At 35.1% G+C, this 22,433-nt stretch overlaps 2 pseudogenes; both read right to left on the bottom strand.

Moving 5' to 3' along the window:
* Positions 1-3,458: 3,458 nt before the first annotated feature.
* On the bottom strand, positions 3,459-15,027 carry LOC102670294 (uncharacterized; annotated as a pseudogene).
* Positions 15,028-18,706: 3,679 nt separating this feature from the next.
* On the bottom strand, positions 18,707-21,769 carry LOC100818204 (pro-cathepsin H-like; annotated as a pseudogene).
* Between the last annotated feature and the right edge of the window lie 664 nt (positions 21,770-22,433).

Here is a 22,433-nt window from a genome sequence, read left to right as displayed (position 1 = left end):
TAAATCCATATTTATGACTCTCAACAGGGGGTCCAAGACCATCAACACATAAAAAACATGAGAAAGAGAACAAAAACCCCCATACTTTGATGTTGATTTTTGAAAATGCAAAGAGAAAATGCGCTAACACTCTTGTTTCCACCCAATGAGTTGAGGCACATGTGAGAGATAATTGAGAGAAGAGAGTAAGAATTTAAACTTAGAAATGGAAAAAAACAACTAAAAATCTAAAGTTTACATTCAAGAATTTACCTTAAGCTTCACAAAATCACCTTCAATCACTCTACCCTAGCCTCCAAGAGCAAGAGAGAATATGACTTCTTCTCCCCCCTTTCCTCAATAAAAATGATGCACACCCCTAGGCCTCTAGGGTTGTGTTGCCTTATGCAGTGGGTCTTAATCCCACTTGGATTAAGGCCCAATTAGGTTAGGTGCCCCAATCCAAAACCTTAATCCATTAATCAAGCTTCATGACACTTAATCCTAACTTAAACTCTCTTTTAACTATTAATTCTAACTCTAACTAAGTTTTTTTTTAATAAATAATCTTTTAAATGAGTTTTGGTCATATTTACTAATATACCATTAACGAGTTGACCAAAGTCAATCCCTTTCCATTGACTTTATTGGCCTATGGTTGACTATGTTGACTTTCTACAATTTCTACTAAAATGAGTTCTTTTCCTCATTTTTCCTTTAATCCTAATCAACTCTATCTCTAATAATTTAATTACTTGCTTACTAAGCTATCATTTCTATTCTTTCTAACAATAATGTTTCTAAATTCCTATAATAAATTTTTTTGGGTTGTTACATATATCCTCTTGGATACCAATTGTACCTTCATTAACCTTCACTACACTTATCAAATTATTCCTCAAAAACTTATGCATGAGTGCATGATCAAACCAACTATGTCCAATCTCATCATTATCATCACATAGACCTCATTCTTGAGATCCATTAAAGTTCAATTTTCAATCTTAATTGTTTTTAATGTAAACTTTATTTTGGGTGAACCAAGGATATCTTTGGGCTGAAGTCAAGAATTAATTTCTCAAAGTATTGGATCTATTTAAGGGATTGCATCTCCCAACAGATTTTTTTTATACGCATAAATTAAGAATTGAACTCTGGATCATATGTTTAATTAAGGGACAAAACTATCTGTCAATCATGTCATACCATGTTTTTATTATAAACTATGTATAGCACCTCTAAAATTATAATTTTAAATACTCAAATTAAATAATATGAAAATTACAAAATTCCCTTAATTCCACAAAAATCTAGTAAATTTTAAAAATACATTATAATTACAACTGAATTTATTTTAACTTAGAATTTTTATATTAAGCTAATGCAATCATTTAAAGTATATAGAAACTTTTTTGGAACTAAATAAATTCATTTGAAACTGAAATTGTATTTTTACCCTTATAAGTAATTTTTTTAAAATAAGTATAATTTATTATTACTTATTTACAAAACTTTAAATTATTAAACCAGTCCCGATTCATTGCAAGTAGTTTGAATAATGATGATTTTTTTTTTAATTTTTAACTCATTAAAATATTTAGTTTAGGGTTTAATCTTTAGGGATTTGGCCTTGAATATTCCAACTCTTGTCCATGTTCATCATTTTCGAATCAAAAATAACAACCGCACATTGCTTGAGTGCCTCGGTTAATTCTCCATAAAGATAGGTTCTTAATGAAACTTAATTCTTTTTTTTTAATCAAATGTATCTAGATTTTCTTTTTTGGTATCCAATTAATCTTCTTCTACCATGTTAGTCCATTTTGGGGGTAAAATACTATCTTTAATTACGATTTCATGCCCAAGCCAGAGATTGAATCTTACACCTTGATTAATGGACTCAAGTGTCAAATCACTTGTACCAACAACTTTTGGGTTGAAACTTCAAATTTTTAAAGCATACAAATGTTAAGTGATTTAATGTTTTATGGCTTTTCATTTGTTTTCAACCAATCCCAAATTCATGTAGCACCGTAACAATTTTACACGGCCAAAATAGTAAGAATATTCATACACATGCTGGAAATTTTCATGAATCAAAAATCAAAATCACACTAAACAATTTTATTTTCTCATACAATACTATATAAACTCAGATACACATGTTAGACAATAAAAACTAAATAAAATTATTTTTTTCCTTATAATAGGGTGTGAAATGATTGATTACCTTTAACAAAATCTCTCATTCCAACCTATTTTTTATATTCACAAGATTCGAATCCTAAGATCTTGCTTAAGGGATTAAACCAAGTACACTTGGACCAACAACTTGATGAAAATTTAGAAATTAAGCCATATTTTTCATGGTTCAAATAAAAGAATAAAAAAAACAAAGTTGGAAGTTTTAGAAGAGGTTTCAACATAGGCTGATCAAAGATATGACCTCTTTATGGCCGAGCAAATAACCAAATCACCAAGAACTTCAAACAAGACATCATTCACATATTATTTAGAATATTTATTCAGTGAAAAAATACAAAGTAATTGATCCCTTACCTTTTCTTGCTGTCTCCACAAACTAAGAAACTTTGTGGGTTTGAAGTTTGAGAAATAGAGCCTTGTTGTTCACCTTCTTGAAGAAAATAAAATTGCAACCCCAAAGGTTTGGGTTTTCATGATAACAAATTATTAAAAGGATTAGAAGATACATCTTAGGCTCATGAAAACAGTAGAAGAGATGGCGAAGAATGGAAGTGAAAAACTTACTCAATGAGCCTTGTAATGGAAAGCTTCAGCAAAGGAATGGGTGCACAATGCCTAGACCACCTTGGTTTGGGTTCCTTGGTGGTTCTTTGGAGATGAAAAGAAGATTTTTTTTTGGAAAAAATAGGCATAGAGTGTTTCGGCCAACATGCAGAAAAAATGAGCCAAAATGCCAAGGTTCACAGGATATGAGAACCCACGTAACCATCTGAGGAAATCAAGGAACGGAATGAATATGAATCACGCCCAAATTATGAAGATTTTTATGATTATGCAAAAGGCGATCAACACTATACACACAAGAGAAAAACCCCAACCAAGATGCATGTGATTTCCATATTTAAGTCTTTGTGAACAGCCCGACAACTTAAGCGTTAGAGTCCTTGTAAGTAGACACACCACCATTGTTGAACTCTTGAGACTCGAAGAAAGACCATCATATCACCCGAAACACTGCAGTATGTGATATATTCCTACCTTCTTGGGCACGTGAAGAACCAGAGCTTATAACAAAAATAATTTTCCTACTAAAAAGGCAATCATAAACTCAACCTAACTATACATGTATCAATCTCTTTTAAGCAACAGCAACTCATATAACACAAAGAAAAGAATAAACCAATCAGAAAGAGAAGAATGGCATTGCTTTTTCTTTAAGTGTAACAAGAAAATATCTTCGCTCTTGTACCATCATCTCCAGTTCATTCTGACACTCACTCATCTTCATCATCAGTGGCATAGATAGGACTGCCACTTTCATAAATTGCTGAAAAAGTTGGCCAATTTTTCTGAGACAGATTGTAGGTCTTTAATTTGTCCAATGATTCTTGGCCTCCATCATAATCATCATCCCCTTCAAAGATTAAATGAACCCCACATTGTTTTAACTCCAACCCCTTATCAAAAGGAGGATTTCTCTTACACAAAATGTATCATCATCTTTTAGAAAGGCCATCAACTGATTGTAATCATGAAACCTACGCAAGTGTATCTGTTCTTCGTCTGTCCTTGGCACACCACGGATGTTTAACACTGTACTAAGAGAGTTTTGCCCTGTTTGAGGACATTTGCTTTAACATCCATCACTCCAGGCATATAATCTCGATTCATATTAGGTATGTCAATGTTATGGTTGATTGAAAGAACAACACCAACAATTACACCTTTTAGCTCAAGAATTTTAGGCTTGAGAACATGACAGTTTGTCCTGAAAACCATTCAGGTAATTTGTCTCCTGGCATGCTCAAGTTCTGTAAATTCCTCAAGGCTACCTGTCATACAAATACTTGGTTGGTTAGAAGCTATACATATATAGTCTTTATTTTTCTTAATTTATGTATGACTCAAGTATGTATGATACTTTCTTAAACTAATCCATGTTTAAATTCTATTCCTTTTTAGTCCTCATAGTGAAGGACAAAAGTCACATTGTTTTATTTCAATAAGGACTAAAACAATACAAATCATATTTTTAAGGTTTAAATACATTTTTCATCCTTGTAATTTAGCGTTTTTTTTTTCATTTTCATCCCTGTAAATTTTTATTTTAATCCTTGCAAAATACTTTTTTTTTTTGTTTTTCATCCTTAAAGTGCTTTAGATAATACTTTTTCACTTGCAAAATACTTTTTTTTTACTGTTCACAATGTTATCTAAAGCACTTTAAGGACAAGAAACAAAACAAATACATTTTACAAGGATTAAAATAAAATTTTATTTTTTAGGGACGAAAAATATATTTAAGCCTATTTCTAAGGATCAATGTTTTTTTATGCCTTTATTTATTCATTAGTCAAAGGTTAAAAGGTAGAAAAAGGATTAACAACCTTTGAAAGTTTCTTGCGTATTTGTGAGGAGCATGCAACACAACAACTCAGATACAACCTTCTCAAGGACTTCAACCCTTCAAGACCAGGGATATCCCCCACTTTTACACATTTTGTGAGTTTCAGCTCCTACAGACGCCCTAAATTTGGCATGCCATGTATAGTTTCTAATGCAAAACAGTTTTCAACATTCAACTCAATCAAGCTTGAATGAAGTGAGGGGAGAGAGATTAGCTAAGTATAGTTTGGAAGTGAATGCACCTTGAGAATAGAAAGGCCCTTCAAGCTAGAAGACTATGAAAATCATTCAAGCCCAATTTTAAAGTCTCTAATTGTAATAACTTCTCAAATTCATTTGGAATTTTCCCAGATATTCTCCAGGAACGAGCATCAAGCTCGATTAGTAAGGTCAGATTGCAGAATTAGGAGGATGTTCGTACAAAAAGACTGTAGTCTATAATAGTATAGAAAGGATGAATAAATCTGATTTATTCAATGAAGGAAAGCATACTCCATATATAGATGGAGATTACAACTAAAAGATAAATGATAATTACAATAATTGAAATTGAGAAACAATAATAATTATCTATTGTTAAACTAACAATAATAATTATCTACTGTTAAACTAACAATAATAATTATCTATTGTTAATAACTTATCACTACATAATAATAGGAAGATATTATTAACAGACTAAGCTAGAGCTTATCCAATACGTCCTCGCAAGATGAAGTCACCATTTGTGACCTTTATCTTGGTTGTTAGCTCCTGAAAATGCACAGCTGCCAATGGTTGTGTGAGAATGTTTGCCAATTGATCTTTTGTTGACACATGTGACACTTGAAGTCGACCTATTTGGACTTGTTCGTGAACAAAATGATAGTCAAGAGATATATGCTTCATATGCGAGTGAAACACAGGGTTTGCATATAGATAAGTTACACCAACTTTGTCACATAAAAGTCGTGGTGAGTGTGGCATGAGGACCTATAATTCCGTGAGTAGATTTAGCAACCGCATGAGCTCAGAATTGGCAGTGGCAACAACCTTATATTCAGCCTCTATAGATAATCTAGCATCTATCTTTTTCTCTTTGGAGTGCCAAGAGATGGGATTCACCCCCCCCCCCAAAAGATGATGAAGGGAGATGTGGAGGTTATATCATCTGAATTTCCACCCTAGTTTGTGTCTATGTATGCCAACAAGTTGTTAGTGGAAGATCTTTGAAGCAGTATACCATAGTTGATGGTTTGCTTTACGTAACAAAGCAGACATTTTAGATGTTGTAAATGAAGAGTTATGGGTTTATGCATGTACTGGAAAATCATGTTGATGGAAAATGACAGGTTTGGGTGCGTGAGATTGAGATATTGAATGGCCCTTATGATTTGGAAGAATGTCGTTGCATTTGTGGCCTCAATTCCATCATGTAACTATAGTGTAGTAGATGGAGATAGGGGTGTGTGTGCTGGTATTGCCTCTTCCATGTCAAACTTTCCTGAACTTCACGAATGTACTTGTGTTGAGAAAGGAAGATCCCTGATTTGGTGGGTATGAGTTTAATTCCAAGGAAGTAGTGAGGTGCACCCATGCTTTTCAGTGAAAATCTGTTTGACAAGGCTATGATGAAGTTAAGAAAACCATTATGGTTGCCTATGAGTAGTAGATCATCTACCTATGCAAGGAAAAATGCTTTCACATTTCCATATGTAAATAAGAAGAGGGACGAATCACTCTTGCTTGTGACAAATCCATGAGATGATGAAGGTTTTCAAGGCATCATGCCATGCTCGTAGTGCCTGTCGAAGCCTATAGATAGCTTTATGAAGCTTGCAACATAATCTGAATGTTGATTATCTTGGAGTCTTGGTGGTTAGGCCATGAAAACCTATTTAGAGAGACTTCCTTGGAGAAAGGCATTGTTGAAATCCAATTGATGCATTTGCCAACATTTGTTCAAAGCCAGTGTGAGTATAAATTTTATAGTTTGCGGTCTTACAACTAGTGTAAAGGTCTATTTGAAATCTACACTAAAGGCATTGAGTGAACCTTTTTGCAACAAGACCTGCCTTGTATTTATCAATAGAACCATCTAGACTTTGTTTAATACAAAATATCTACTTGCATGCCATGATATTATGATGCTTGGGTGGTGGTACTAGTGACCATGTCCCATTTCGACTAAGGGCATGAAATTCATCTAAGATAGCTTTCTTCCAATGAGTATGTTGCATAGCCTCTCTGACTATTGATGGTTCAAGGTTCTTAGGAAGTGGATGTTTGAACGCGTTAAAGGCCCCCTTGGGGTTGAAAATATTATTCTGGGAATGAGTGATCGTGGGGTGATTTCTTTGTGAATTGAGATTCTCAACCTAAGCATTAGTAACATCTGAAGTAATAGTGGATGAGAGAAAATGAGAAGTGTTACTTGGTGTTGGAGCGAAAGCGAATGGTGCTTCTTGAGGTGATGAGGTCGGTTGGATAGGTGTTGCAGGTGCTGGGTTTGGTTTGGTTATTGGTACATGTATTAGTTTGTGAAGTGGTATGATGTTGTCAATATAGCTGATGAATTTTGTGGGTTATTTGTGGTGAATTTGGTGTAAGGGAAGGGGCTCTCATGAAAGGAAACATGATAGGATGTGTAGACTCGATGAGTGATGGGGTCAAGGTAGTGGTAGGCATATTGAGATGGGGAATAACCAACAATCAAACATGGCTTAGACTGGGGTTTAAGTTTGTTTGTGGTATAAGGACGTAACCAAGGAAAACATAGGCGACTGCAGAAGTGTAAGTGAAGTAGATTTGGGTGGGCTTTGTGGAGTATCTCATAAGGGGATTTCATATTTAGTATTGGAGGAGGCAGGCGATTTATGAAATAAGTGGTTATGATAAATGCAAAAGACCAATAACTTGGTGGTAAGTTTGCATGATGTAGTAGTGCACGACCAGTTTCTACTATATGATGGTGTTGTCTTTCAGTAGTTGTGTTGAGTTCAAGATTATAAAGTGGGGTAGTGAAGTGAGAAATACCATGTTGGGCCAAATAATTTTTTAGTTTGATGAATTCACCTCCATTATCGGAGTAGAGAGAAACAATTTGTGCATTAAAATATTTTTCAACCAAATTTTTGAAATGAGGAAATATGATTGAGACATTGATGCAATCCTACTCCGAAAGGGCATTGGGTAGAAGACTCCAAGTAGATTGGGCTAGAGATCCAAGGGAAGGCCCTAGGGTTCTCATGAGCCTTAGGATAGATTTCGAGCCCATGGGCTATGTATGAGCTCGCTTATCTTTGTAAATATTAGAATAGGTTTTTCCTTCGTTTGGGCCTTGTATTTTGGCCATTCTAGTAGTATAGGGTTTTAGCCTTGTATTTCGGGGCATTTTGAGTAGTCTTTGTAGTAAGGACTTTTTTTTTTATATTTTCATGTTTTTTGTCATGGGGGTGAGCTTAGCTATTATAGGGGGTGTGTAGCTAAGTTCTAGCTTCTCATCTCAAGGAGGTGAGCTTAGCTATTAGAGAGGTATGTGTAGCTAAGCTCTAGCTTCTTTAGAAATCTTCTTAAGGAAGCTTTTCAAGGAGGTGAGCTTAGTTATGAGAGGGGTGTGTGTAGCTAAGCTCTAGTTTCTCAAGGAAGTTTTCTCAAAGAAGCTTCTCAAGGAAGTTTTCTCAAGAAAGCTTCTCAAGGAAGCTACCTAGTCTATAAATAGAAGCATGTGTGTTGATGGAAGCTTGCTTGTGGAGCTTCTATGGAGGCTGGATATTTGAGCTTCAATGAGGTCTTTTAATGGTGGTTTTCCACCATGGAGATGCAGCGGAAGACAAAGGAGAAGAGGTGAGAGGAGGCGCCATCCACTAGGGAATAAGCCATGGAAGAAGGAGCTTCACCACCAAGATGAGCCTTGGATAAGAAGCTTGGAGAGGAGGCTTCAATGGAGGAAAAGAAAGAGGGAGAGAAAGAGAGAGGGGGGAGCACGAAATTGAAGGAAGAAAAAGGGAGAGAAGTTGAACTTTGAGTTGTGTCTCACAAGACACACATTCATCAAAGTTACAACAAGTGTTACACATGCTTCTATTTATAGACTAGGTAGCTTCCTTGATAAGCTTTCTTGAAAAAACTTCCTTGAGAAGATTCTTTGAGAAAACTTCCTTGAGAAGCTAGAGCTTAGCTAGACACACCCCTCTCATAACTAAGCTCACCTCCTTGAGAAACTTCCTTAAGAAGATTCCTAAATAAGCTAGAGCTTAGCTACACATACCTCTCTAATAGCTAAGCTCACCTCCTTGAGATGAGAAGCTAGAGCTTAGCTATACACACCCTATAATAGCTAAGCTCACCCCCATGACAAAAACATGAAAATACAAAAAAAAGTCCTTACTACAAAGACTACTCAAAATGCTCCGAAATACAAGGCTAAAACCCTATACTACTAGAATGGTCAAAATACAAGGCCCAAACGAAGGAAAAACCTATTCTAATATTTACAAAGATAAGCGAGCTCATACTTAGCCCATGGGCTCGAAATCTACCCTAAGACTCATGAGAACCCTAGGGCCTTCCCTTGGATCTCTAGCCCAATCTACTTGGAGTCTTCTACCCAATGCCCTTGCGGAGTAGGATTGCATCAGACATCTTATTTATTTTTGAATGGATACAACCAAACATACTTTGAAAAATGATCAACAAAGACAAGATAATAGTAAAAACCATTTAAAGACCTAACTAGAGTTGGAACCTAAACATCAGTGTAAACAAGTTCAAGAGGCTTTTTGCTAGTAAGACTGGATGTTGAGAATGGTAACTTATGACTTTTTGAACTACTACACAAGACACAAGGACCATTGGAACTCACATTTATTTTATGAAAAGATGTCAAGTGTCTCAAAATATGATAAAAAGGATGCCCGAGAATGTGGTGCCATGGAGTTTGGGATGAGGATGCGAAGACTAGAGCTTTGGGTGGAATGGGATGAGGATGCGAAGACTAGAGCTTTGGGTGGAATGGTTGGTGATGGTATGTGGTAGAGACCATGTTTATGTAATCTTTTGAGTAAAGGCACCCTTGTCTTCAGGTCCTTTACCAAAAAATAATTCGAGAAAAATTCAACAAAGACTAAGTTAGTTTTACATAGAGATGAAACTGATAACAAGTTTTATGCAATGCTGGGAACATGTAAAACTTTTGGTAATTGCTATGGATTTGAGTGAGTGTGTAAAATGGTGCTACCAGTATGTGATATAGGAAGAGAAGTACCATCTACAATGAGTTGATCTTGGGCATGGTATGAATTTGTGATGTGGAGATTATCTAGATCATTAGTGATATAATGAGTAGCATTAGAATCCATGATCCAATCAGTGGACACATGTTGAGTCATTGTGCGAGTATGATGTGTAGAGAGTTTTGTATTTCTTTTGGTATATCCATGAAGCTTTCACCTCACCTTGGCTCTATAACCAGGTTTTTCATGGTATTGACAAAACACCTTCTATGAGAAGTTGAGAGAGGTGGATCGGTTGGAGGTTGATCCATGATTTGGATTGTAGGACTTTTCATGGTAAGGTTGCTTACCCTTGTGTGTTGCATGAGCAGTGGCAACAAATGAGGTATCATTGTTGATGTCATCCCTCTTGAGATAACTCTCAAAGTTAGAGAGAAGATCATGAAGCTCTTCAAAGTCAAACGATTTTTCACGAGTACGAAGAGTTGTAGAAACCTCCTTGTACTCAGCACCTAGCCCATTTAGGGTGTGAATGATAAGGTCTTTATTGTCCAATAAAGCATTGATGATGGCTAATTCATTAGCCAAAGATTTTATTACATGGAGATAATCAGTCATGGTTCAATAGCCTTCTGTGAAACCAATGAGGCTTTCTTTCATATACATGATTTTGGCACCGATCTTGTAGGCATACCTTTCCCAAGCAATGTGATCACATTTTGATCAACGTATGAGACGATGGAATAAAGGATAAGTTGATCCTGGTGCTTCCAGTATTGGAAGTCATGATGGTTGGAGGCTGGGTACGGATTTGTCCCATCAATGTAGCCAATTAGGTCAAAGCCTGCTAGAAGGGCATTGAGTTGGACTTTCCAGGTAGGATAATTCGTGTCATTTAGTTTGGTAGATGAATGATTATTTAAAACTGTTGGATCAAGTGGCCTTAGAATAATTAAGAAGAGGGGGGGTTGAATTAATTATTACTAGACCTTTACTAATTAAAAATTTACTCTTCTAAGGCTTTTACTATGTTGTTAAGTAAATGAAGAATAGAAAAGAAACTTAACCAAAAGTAAAAGCGGGAATTAAAGTGCACAGCGGAAATTAAAAGAGTAGGGAAGAAGGAGACAAACACACAAGAGTTTTTATACTGGTTCGGCAACAACCCGTGCCTACATCCAGTCCCCAAGCGACCTGCGGTCCTTGAGATTTGTTTTCAACCTTGTAAAAATCCTTTTACAAGCAAAGATCCACAAGGGATGTACCCTTCCTTGTTCTCTTTGAACAACCTAGTGGATGTACCCTCCACTAGAACTGATCCACAAGAGATGTACCCTCTCTTGTTCTCAGTCAACAACCCAAGTAGATGTACCCTCTACTTGTACCACAAAGGATGTACCCTCCAATGTGTTAAGACAAAGTTCTTAGGCAGTTAAACCTTTGAAACTTTGTGAAGGGGGATACAAAAGAATTCTCAGGCGGTTAGTCCTTTGAAATCTTTTGTATATGGGAAATGGAAGAATCAAAAGAATTCTCAGACTATGTCGTTTTGAATTCTTTGACAAGGGAGAAGGGAGACACAAAAGAATTCAGGCGGTTAGTCCTTCGTTCTTTTGGAAAAGGGAGAAGAGAGACACAAAAAGAATTTAGACGGTTAGTCCTTGGCGAATTCTTTTTGGCAAAGGGAGAAGGGAATGAAAAAGATGAATAGCACAGTTTTCAAGGTTTGAAAAACCAGAAAACTTTGGAAAGCTTTTGGCAAAGGAAGAAGAAGAAGAAGTTCAAAGAGATTCAGAAATCAATTGGCAAAAGTTTTTTTGTCTAAAGAAATGAATGTCTAAAATGCAAATCAAAGCCTTGCTTTTATAGACTCTTCAAGTCTAGTCAAGAGAACCATTAGAAGAGTTATAACCTTTAGAAAAACTTAAAAACCATTTGGAAAAGTTATAACTTTCAGAAAAACTTGAAAACTATTGTAAGAGTTACATCTTTTGATTTTGTTCAGAAACTATCACTGGTAATCGATTACCAAATCAGTGTAATCGATTACACAAAGATTTTTTGTGAAAGGATGTGACTCTTCACAATTAAATTTGAATTTCAACGTTCAAACACACTGGTAATCGATTACCAAATACTTGTAATCGATTACAACATTTTGAAATTAATTGGAACGTTGTAAATTCAGTTTGAAAGTTTTTTGAAAACCATTTTGCTACTAGTAATCGATTACAATAATCTGGTAATCGATTACCAGAGAGTAAAAACTCTTTGGTAAAAGGTTTTGAGAAAAATTCATGTGCTACTCAGTTTTTGAAAAAACTTTTTAATACTTATCTTGATTGAGTCTTCTCTTGATTCTTGAATCTTGATCTTGATTCTTGAAACTTGAATCTTGAAACTTGAGTCTTGATTCTTGAATTCAACTTTCCTTCTGATCCTTGAAGTGTACTTGATTCAATCTTGAACTCATTCTTTGATTCTTGAGATCATCATCTTTTTTATCATGAAGTGTTCTTGACTTTTGAGCTTTTTGTCATCATCTTTGTTATCATCAAAACTCTTTGAATCAATCTTGATTCATCATGAAGCTTGCTTCTACAAAAACTACAACCGGCTGAGAGTCATTAACTTGGATGGATCTAGGTGAGGAAAACATGATTTGCAAGATCGATATGATTGTTGTTAAGCTAAAACTTCTGATACCATATAGTAGTATAGAGGGGATGAAGAAGTGTACTCCATATATAGATAGAGATTACAACTGAATGATAAATGATAATTATAATAATTGAAATTGAGAAACAATAATAATTATCTACTGTTAAACTAACAATAATATTTATCTATTATTAAGAATTTATCACTGCATAATAATATGAAGATATTATTAACAGACTAAGCTGGAGCTTATCCAATATGGTTCTCTTCAGGTTCTGTAAGGAAACTATTTTCATTGGTATTTAAATCAAGCCTCTTTTCTATTCTCAATTTTCTTAAGCTTAAGAGCATCCTAAAGCTTTTCAGGTAAGCTTGCCCCACCCGTTTCCACTGAGCATTCTACATTTGTTTAATCTTAAGGTACCAAGATTTTCTAGAAATCCAATGGATTTTGGCAATTCCCTGATATTTCCATTGACCATGTTCAGTGTAGTAAGAAATGCTAGGTATCCAGTAGATTCTAGTAAATATTCAAGATTTATGCAATTCATCATCTCAATTTTCCTCAATAATTTCGTCTCTCCAATCTCATTTGGCAAATTTGTGATGGTTGTTCCATCTAACTGAATTCAATGTTTTAATTGAATTTTCCAATTTGCTGATCCAACTGATAACTCCCTCAGGTAATATAAAGAACCAATGATAGAAGGGAGTTCTTTAATTGTGGTGCTATTTAAAAAAAGTTGTGCCAATGATATGAGATTGCCTATAGAATCAAGAATTACAATGAGAGATTCACACCACATCAAATTGAGTCTCTCAAAGGTTATTCAATGATCCAATAGAGTCAGTTAATTCTTGCAATGAACATAGATGTCCTGTAGAACTAGGTAGCCTTCTCAAATATTGGCAACTTTCTAAAACAAGTTGTTCAAGTTTGGTGAGGCGAAAAATTGACTGTGGCAACTCTACTGCTGCTGTGTCATTAGCAACAAGTTCTTTCAAGGATTTTAGGATGCCTATATGTTTCCTGGTAATGCTTTTAACTTGGAGCAGCTAAAAAGAAAAAGGCTCTCTAGATGTTTTAGCCCTAACACATCAATGTGAAGGTTGATAAGGCTTGAACAACTGTCAAATTTAAACTATGCAAGGTACTCAAATTGCCAATTGAGTCATGAATCTTAGTTAGATTAATGCAGTTCTCCTGATCAGTCTTTTCTAGATGTTGACACCCAGATAAATCTGGGATAACAATGAGTTGGATGCAGTAGGAGAGATTCAAGACCATTAAGTTTTGCGGCACTTGCAAAACAATGTGATGTTATATATGTTATTATAGTTAAGTAAAACAAAAGAAAACACATCCTAGAAGAATTACGAAAGAATTGCTTGATTTAGTTATAGTAACCAAATTAGAGAAATACCACTTGAACACTTCCACTCTTGTCAATTGTTTATAATAATTGTTTTTTGAAAGTAAAGTTTCATTAAGTGATTTGACGTGTGTTAACTCTTGAATAAAGATAATAAGTGTGAAGAACCTAACCAAATCATACTAAGTTTTTTGTATTCATACTAGACAAGATAGCTGAAGCATACCTTGTAATCATACCATCACCACAAGGTTTCTATTTTCTTGCTATTTTTGAGATCAAGGACAGCCACCTCTCATGGGCAAATTTTGAAAGGCATGCGTTCTAAAGGGAATCCTTGCCATTGTAGCCACTTTAGTTTTGCTAGAAGAAACTTGCCTTCTAATCTCAGATTATTAAACTTGCATTCTAAAGTGCAAGTGCACGTACACACATATGCACGCATTACATAAGTCAAATGTCTCTCACATTAGACATTAATTCTATCAGAAGGAACCTGAAACCCAATCAACCCACCCTTGCACATTTTCCCCAGTTAATTATTAGTATAAATTCTTTGACTAACTTATAAGTTTTATTTTTCAGTCACTTATAAACTAGTTAAAGTTTATAAGTTAGTATATACCAAATACACTTGGTCTTAATAATTATCAAGGTTTACCGAGCCATTAATTTTCTTGAAAAAAATTAAAAGAAAAGGCAAGACAAAATTCAGAAAGATGGCTACATCTGTCATTAAAAAGCCAAAACCTGAAACTCCACCAACTTTCTTGAAAGCTTCCCTCCACTTGGAAACCTCATTTTTCCCACAGCTTAGTTCATGAGATGCAAAATCTGCTTCGAAGGGACCCTTCTGGTGTCGGACATGACTCAAGTCCACCCGGTAGAAAACAGGCAAGACAAGCCTCCTGATCTGGCAAATCTTGGTGAGTTCATCGAGACACCAACGAGAAGAAGCGTAGTCTTGAGATATGATGACAATGAAGGCTGCTAAGTCATCAATGGCCACCATCATCCCCCGCTTTATCTCTTCCCCATGCTCCAATCCCACGTCGTCCCGTAACATGTGAACCCCATGCGCCTCGGTAAGACTCATAGAGACCCTTCATGATGGTGTTGCGTGTGTCGTTGCCCCTGAAGCTCAGGAACACCTCCCACCAGAGCCTGAACGCTCCCGGAGTCAGTGCCATGACGCCACTTTCTGGTGATTACAGATATGACATGGTGTGTTGTGTTCGTTCGTATTTGGAATAAAAAACAAGTACCAAGAGATTTACTGTTGTTACTTGCTTACTCTCTCCAGAATGGTGTTTTGGCCTTGGAATATAATGCTGACAAGTACGTGTGTGGTTTCTTAGGACTGAAGGAGATAATGCATATTTTGTTTCTATTTTTATCATTTATTTTATTTTGTGTATATAGTTACTGAAACACTAAAAATTGAAAAGTCGTTAGCTTTTGGTTCTGGTGTGAAATTCTTTTGGGTTCGTATTGTGTAGTTTTCATGACATTAATGGTGAGTTTGAGAATACGGCACTGAGAATTCATTTGCCGTATGCGAATATTTAGAGGCAATACATAATACGTATTAATGTACTATATCTTAATTACTTTAAGAAATTAAGGTTCCCGTGCACTCTGGGTGTGAGAGTAGAGTAATATCATTCTCTTTCTGATTGGTCTGTTCTTTTCTTTGTGTTGTATGATGAGTTGGTGTTTCTTAGAAGAGATTCTTGATACATAGGTTGTCTGAGATTATGATTTCTTAGAAGCAATTTTGTATTTGTCCAATAACGAGGGAAGCTGCAGCAATCGCTCATTGGTATTCATTTTGTGAAAATTGCATTTGTACAATCGTTTTTTCGCTTTCAAAATTCCATGTTGATGAACTAGCTGTAATCTATGGTGCAATGTTTTCTGTTCATTTATCTATGGTATTGTTATTTATAAACTTTTTCTTTGAAAGCATGTGTAGATATTCAAAAATCTACAATATCCCATCTCCTAATCGGAGTATGCGCACATAATCCATGTAAAATAATATAAATAAGATAATTTAAAAGAACTTAGAGAAGGATGAGGGCATGAGGCTCCACTGATTTCAAAGAAAATATTTTCTTAATTCCCAGCATTTGGTGTGCAACTCAGGAAAGAATACACATTTTTCATGGTATTTTTTGTATATAAAAAAATCTACTTACCATAACAGAGGAAACTGACATATCAAACATGCCATAAAGCACATCTAACTTGGTGAGGTGGTTTAAACATTAGATCTAATTGCACTGGTTGAGGTGCTTCCCTTTCAGTTAGGCATAATGCCTATGGCGCCTTTGCCAAGCATGTTTGGCTCATACAAGGCATGCCCAACTGATAGCTGAAAAAAATCCAAAATGTTCAGCCAACTGAATTGCTAACATTGATGCTAATAGGGCTAAACAGTCAAAACATAAAAAAATGACAAATCTTCAGGTCTTCGACGCCTTTCATTAGTTAGACATCCAAGCTATTGGTGCTTCTCACAAGCCATTGGAACTGCCTAAGGTCTTGAGTCAACCTTTGAGCGACCACCCGACTTAATCCTCTCGGAAAGCGTACCTCCACATATACCTCAATTTGTTTCCACCACATAACTCATTTTTTCTATTGTTCTACACCACACAGTGTACAAAACTGGTGCTTAACAACAAATGTCAACTTCAAAAACAATTTGAGAAACATTTCAGAAGTAGTTAACAATAACAGAACATCTACAAGGAGTTATTCTTGCCATTCAAATTTGGATTTGTAGAAATGCCAAATGTTGTTGAACTTATTGCCCAATTTAGCTGATTGTCTCTTGTCAAACTTGAAAATTACCAAGACATAATGATTTTACATAGTTACCTAGTCATATTTAAGCGTAGGTTTTTTTTTAATGTATTTCCTTCTCTTTCATTTATTCATTTTTTTGATGGTTATATTGGGATTTTGTTGTAATATCTTCGATCTTTATTTTTTATGCGGAAGTTAAAATTTCACAAGTTTATAATCTAGAACAATTGAACAAAAGTCCTAGGATCTACAACATATTTGATTATTAAAGATTAGATAAAATACTTGGATCCATAGTTAATTCCTGATCTAAGTGTTCTTGGATATTTGTTGTAAAATCTTTGTGGTTATCCATCACGATCATGAACAATGACATTGTTGTTCTTTCTCAACTGAAGTTTCTTTATTCCTTAATGGGACCTTCGAAACTCTTCAATGAGGAGAAGATAAACTATATGTGACCGCTCGATATGTTGGGGACTATAACTTTCTTATACCGTGTTAATCTAATATATTCTGATTATCCCCTAATAGGCCAACACTGACATTTGTTCATTTAAGTTCATATCATCTTATTTAGTTATCTAACAGGTTCACAAATAATGATTACATAAAGTAAATCCATTAATAATAAATCACTAATATAATTGTCTTATACTATTAACCCACATTAATTATTTATTTGAATCAAAAGTTTCATCAGTTATCTAGTAAGAAAAAGAATTGACTACTCAAATGCATGATGGTACTTATTTTGGATATCTCTGTGTGAAAGAAAGAGCATTAACAAACTCTTCTATGGGCAGTCTGAAAAATGAATTGAGAGCATGAGACCTAATATACAGAGCACATTGCCACATTCGAAAAGGCTCAAAACCTTTCCCAACTCAGGATAATTTATCAGAGTATCAGATCATTACCAAAGGAGAAGCAACTTATTTGAATTTATAAGTTATATGTACATAAAAAAAATATAAGAAAAGGGTCCAAAAATAGTGTTATACATTCTAACATTTTGTTTAATTATAATAAAAATCCTCCCCTCTTATTATTATTATTATTTATGATGCTCCATGTACTTGTTTTGTACAACATGATTGAAAAAAGCATAATTTCAACAAAAAAGGAAAAGTATAATAAATGTTAAACTGGTTATGGAGCAGTTTTAACATTAGACCAAATCCCGCAACATTCTCGAAAAGATTGAAGGGAATGCAAAAACTAGTAGATGTTGAAAGTGTGGCAATGGAATAAGAAAAGAAATGAGCGAAGATTTCGGTTTGTACTAAACTGAACTCCACCAAATTAAGATGCAGGGATTTGAATCCGACTAAATATAGGAAGGTGCACTACTACAAAATGCATCTTCTAAGTCGGTTCTAGAAGACCTTCTAAGACGGTTTCGAATCGTCTTAGAATGCAGTGTCGTAAAATGGTATTGCACTTTCTACATCGGTTGTTGAATCGTCATAAATAATTGTCTTTTCTAAGACAGTTATTCAATTTCTAAGACGGTTATGTGAACAACCGTCTTAGAATACAATAGATACTAAGACGATTTTCAGCCCACCTGTCTTAAAATGGCGTCCACAAAATCAAAAATCTAAGACAATTATTCAATAACCGTTGTAGTATGTTTGAGATTCTAAGACGGCTATTTAGAAAACCGTCTTAGAATAACTTTTTCGAGCTTAACTTTCTACAACGGTTATTCTTATAATCGCCTTAGTTTTTCGATTATTCTAAGGCAATTATTTTTTATTCTTTTTTTGCTTTTTTTTGAATTTTTTATTTTGGTTATTAAATAACTGGTCAGGAAATATTGTCACATGTTAAATTTTAACTCTCTTAAAAATTTGCAACAATATATAAACCATTAGAAATAAAGTTACTTTTTGATATAAAAATAAAGGCTTTTCACTTTCTAAACCATCAATCATCCAACAGAAACAATATTGTCAACCTATTATCGAGCAACTATTGGGAGAGGGGAACAACTACTATTAACTCCAATGACAGCCAAAATTGCAAAAACTAGAGCACATAACATTATATTTAAGAAGGAAAGTTTGAACTAGTTGGTGCACCATAACCACCGGAACCACGACCAAAACCAGGCCTTCCACCAGGACCACCCTGCAATTAGAGTTAAAACATATACATATAAGGAAAACTTGACATGTCAAAGTAGGCCATAACAAGAACTAACTTCTACAAATTCGTTATCAAAATTAGGACAATGCTACTTCACAGATAAACAAGAATTTGGCTTTACATCCAAATAAATTTGCAACTACAGTCAACATTATTTGGACAAAAAGTCAGTGGCAACACCCCTGCCGCCTTCCTAACAATATAAAGAAGGCCATAAAAATTATGAAAGATATACAAATAATATGAAATAAATTATGACTTTTTATAATAATTTAACCAATTCAATTGCAAAGAGAAATAAACCAATTAATGAAAATTTTAGAAGTAAAAATGAAGGTATCCATTGACCCCCCCCCCATTGCACACAAAAAAATAACTGCGTAAAATGATTAACTAAGCAATGAATGTGCAAAAAATCTCGACGCTGCAATGAATGTCCCTGTTGACTATCCTCAAAGAATGAAAAAGGAAAAACTTATATCAAAGTACATCCAAAAGAAAAATAAATTTAATCATACACCTTTTAATTAGAAATTGTCAAATTACAAGGTAATATAGAAAAGACCAAGGGAGATTCACAGAATTTTCGCTAATCATATGTATAGTCCACAAAGTCATACTGATCCCGATACACATTGTCATGTGCATAATATTGTTAGCATTAGCATCAGTCCTCAATGATGATCAAGGTACAATTTAAGAGTTAGGATTATGTGAACTAAATAAATGATTTGTGATTCCAAATAACTTTGTAGAATAGCATTATCATTTTCTTATGCTGAAAATGTCATCAAATATAATTTAAAAATTTTCATTTTTACAATCATGCCTCTCCGCAACACTCATTGAAAATCATCTAGTTCAATCCTCCTTCGATCATCTGTCCTTCAATTCCCCCACAATTTTCCTAAGAAGACAACTTGACTCCAGCTTTCAAATTTCTCAAACATCATCAACTTCCAAGAATTGGATAAAATTAACAAATGACCATCCAGTTCATCTTATAACAATTAAAGGGTTTGACACATGTTTGCTAACACAACAAATTCAACAACCCATCTAATAATTTCCTTAAAAAGAAAATAACTAAAAAAGAAAGAAAGAAAGAAAAAAGTTATGCAAGCATAATCCAGCAGTGCAGCAAAGTACTATTGAAAAAGAACAAGAAATAAGGTACTTGATTGGGTCGAACAACATGATTTACATCCTGCCACACAAATTCATATTTATTAATGTCCCATCAATGAGTGTCTTAATCCTCTACATCTTAAATTTGAATTATCGACATGCAAAATATATCTATTACAGATGCCAACAGTTATAAATATGCATTGAGAACAACAACTTTGATTCGAGATAACCATAAGCTCAACACAAACAACCGATGAATTGAACTTATAGCTAAATATTTTGTTCTGAAAATTGCATTAACACTGAATTGAGAAGGGTGAGCTATTCTCTTGCAGAATACTCACCATGGGCATGCTACCACAAATGGTATTAGTGTAAACTCCATTATTGTAGAATTGAAAGTCCTTCGATACCTCAAATGCCACACTAACTGGCCGAACAAAAGCAACCGCTTGTTTCAATTCATCCTCAGCACCCTACACCCAAGACAAAACTAAAACCATTAGAAAAACCACATATAGAAGTAGTTGAAGTACGAATGATCTGATTCTGCCATGTCTCCCAAGAGTCAACTGTAATGCTACAATTATCCACACACATCAAGCAGAAGCAGAAACCTATCGATCAGTTTAATTACCAAAGTGATATTGATAGAGTCAATGACTTGAATAGCAACGTTTTTAGCTGCAAATTTGTAGACACCATCTTTTCCGGTGTAGGGATATGCTTCCTCTGTGTCAAGGCCACCATTGTATTTAATGTATTCAAAGGCTTTGGATGGCAAGCCATCATTACAGCCAAAGTTATTGAAAGCACCGACACAATCCACTAGCTGCTGCTCAGAAAGACTGATATTCTTCCCTAAAGGCCTGCGCGTAAGCTGCCTCCAATGCACCAGTTGTGCTGCAGTTAGAAGAATGATAAATTATAATATTTTACTCATTCCAAACAGTTTCTCGACCTCAAAAAGCAACCTGAATGTCCAAGAAGATCTGCAGTTGCCTTGATCTTTAACTTGGCTGACTATACCTTCTTTTCTCCAGTCTTTCTGCAAGCACACAAGAAAGAAAGAATATGCTAAAATGACCCATGCATATAAAATCAAGGAATCACTGCAGTGATGGTTTAATCATATATGAAAAGCCAGTTGTGTAACATGGCAGGAAATACAACTCATACAACAAGTATGCCAATGGCACATTCTACTTTTATGCAATGCAATCTCTATCTACTCAGTTACGTGATCAGATATTCACATCATTTTATTCCAATCACAATTCCCTTGTGCAGGTTCCCATTGTCCAAAATGCGCATTATTCAGTTGACGTTTGAAGTTCATTAATTACACGAAATGAAGCAGTAACAGATAGAGTCGGCGAAACTACCTCGTCAGGAAGAACAACATCAGTGAGCCTGTGGTTGCCTTTGAGCGTGGCAGAGCAGTTCTGAGGAGCGCCAAGCTTGTGTCTGGTGAACTCCTCCCAAGTCCAGTCAGCAAAATCTGCGAGTCCAGAATTTACAATTTCACATTAAGTCAAAATCGAAGTGGGGATGAGAAGAGAGTGAATTAGTGATTCAGTGGCTGAGGCACATACGATTGACGCCGAGCATGTAGGTGAGAGACCTCCTGTTGGTGGATCTGATGAGTTTAAGATTATCAGAGAAGATCTGGAAGCCGTTGCGGATCTCGTCGATGGAATGGTAGCGCTTGTCGTGGTGGCAAGCGAAGCAGGCGAAGGAGAGAGCATGGCGGCTCTGCATGATCACGTCCAGCACCTGCGACTCCAAGTCCGACGCCAAACGGATAGGGTTGACATCATCGAAGGTGGAGCAATAGCAGATTGATGGTTTTCAGCTACAATCGCGTCTAGGGCACTTTTATCTCAGGGAACGAAGACGGTCATCAACAAAGACCGTCGTTGTCTTTATGCAACATTATTACAAAATTGCCACTATGTGCCATTCTAAGACGTTCCCTCATCACCGTCTTAGATTTCGCGACGTAAAATTCATTTATAACTTTGTTAATTACAAAAATGCCACCGCGTGGCATTCTAAGGCGGTTCTATAGAACCGTCTTAGATTTTGTGTCGTAGAAAACTGTTTTTCTAGCAGTGGCGGCTTTGACTTGACAAATTATCTAGGATTAAATAAACTAGTTATGTATTCAAAAGACTGACTTTTGTATTAATTATTATATTTAATAAGATATTATTTAAATTTGTGGTGATTAGAAAGTATGTTAAAATATATTATTGAATTAGACATACTTTTTGTGTTTAGAAATATTGAAAAGTTCAATATTTTAGTCTTGGTTGAAGCGGCTAGGAATGTGAGACTTCTTGAATAGGCATAATGTGAGTTGGCCAAAACACATTGGATAAGTTCACTAGAAGAAATCTGCCGGTTAACAGGGTAATATCCTTCATCACATTAACTAATCTCCACTAAAGTCTTCATCAAAATAATTAATTCCTATTTAATTAGTTGATTATCG

Source organism: Glycine max, chromosome 18 (assembly GCF_000004515.6).
Source record: "Glycine max cultivar Williams 82 chromosome 18, Glycine_max_v4.0, whole genome shotgun sequence".
Classification (NCBI taxonomy): Eukaryota; Viridiplantae; Streptophyta; class Magnoliopsida; order Fabales; family Fabaceae; genus Glycine; species Glycine max.
This window is presented reverse-complemented; position numbering and strand designations above follow the sequence as displayed.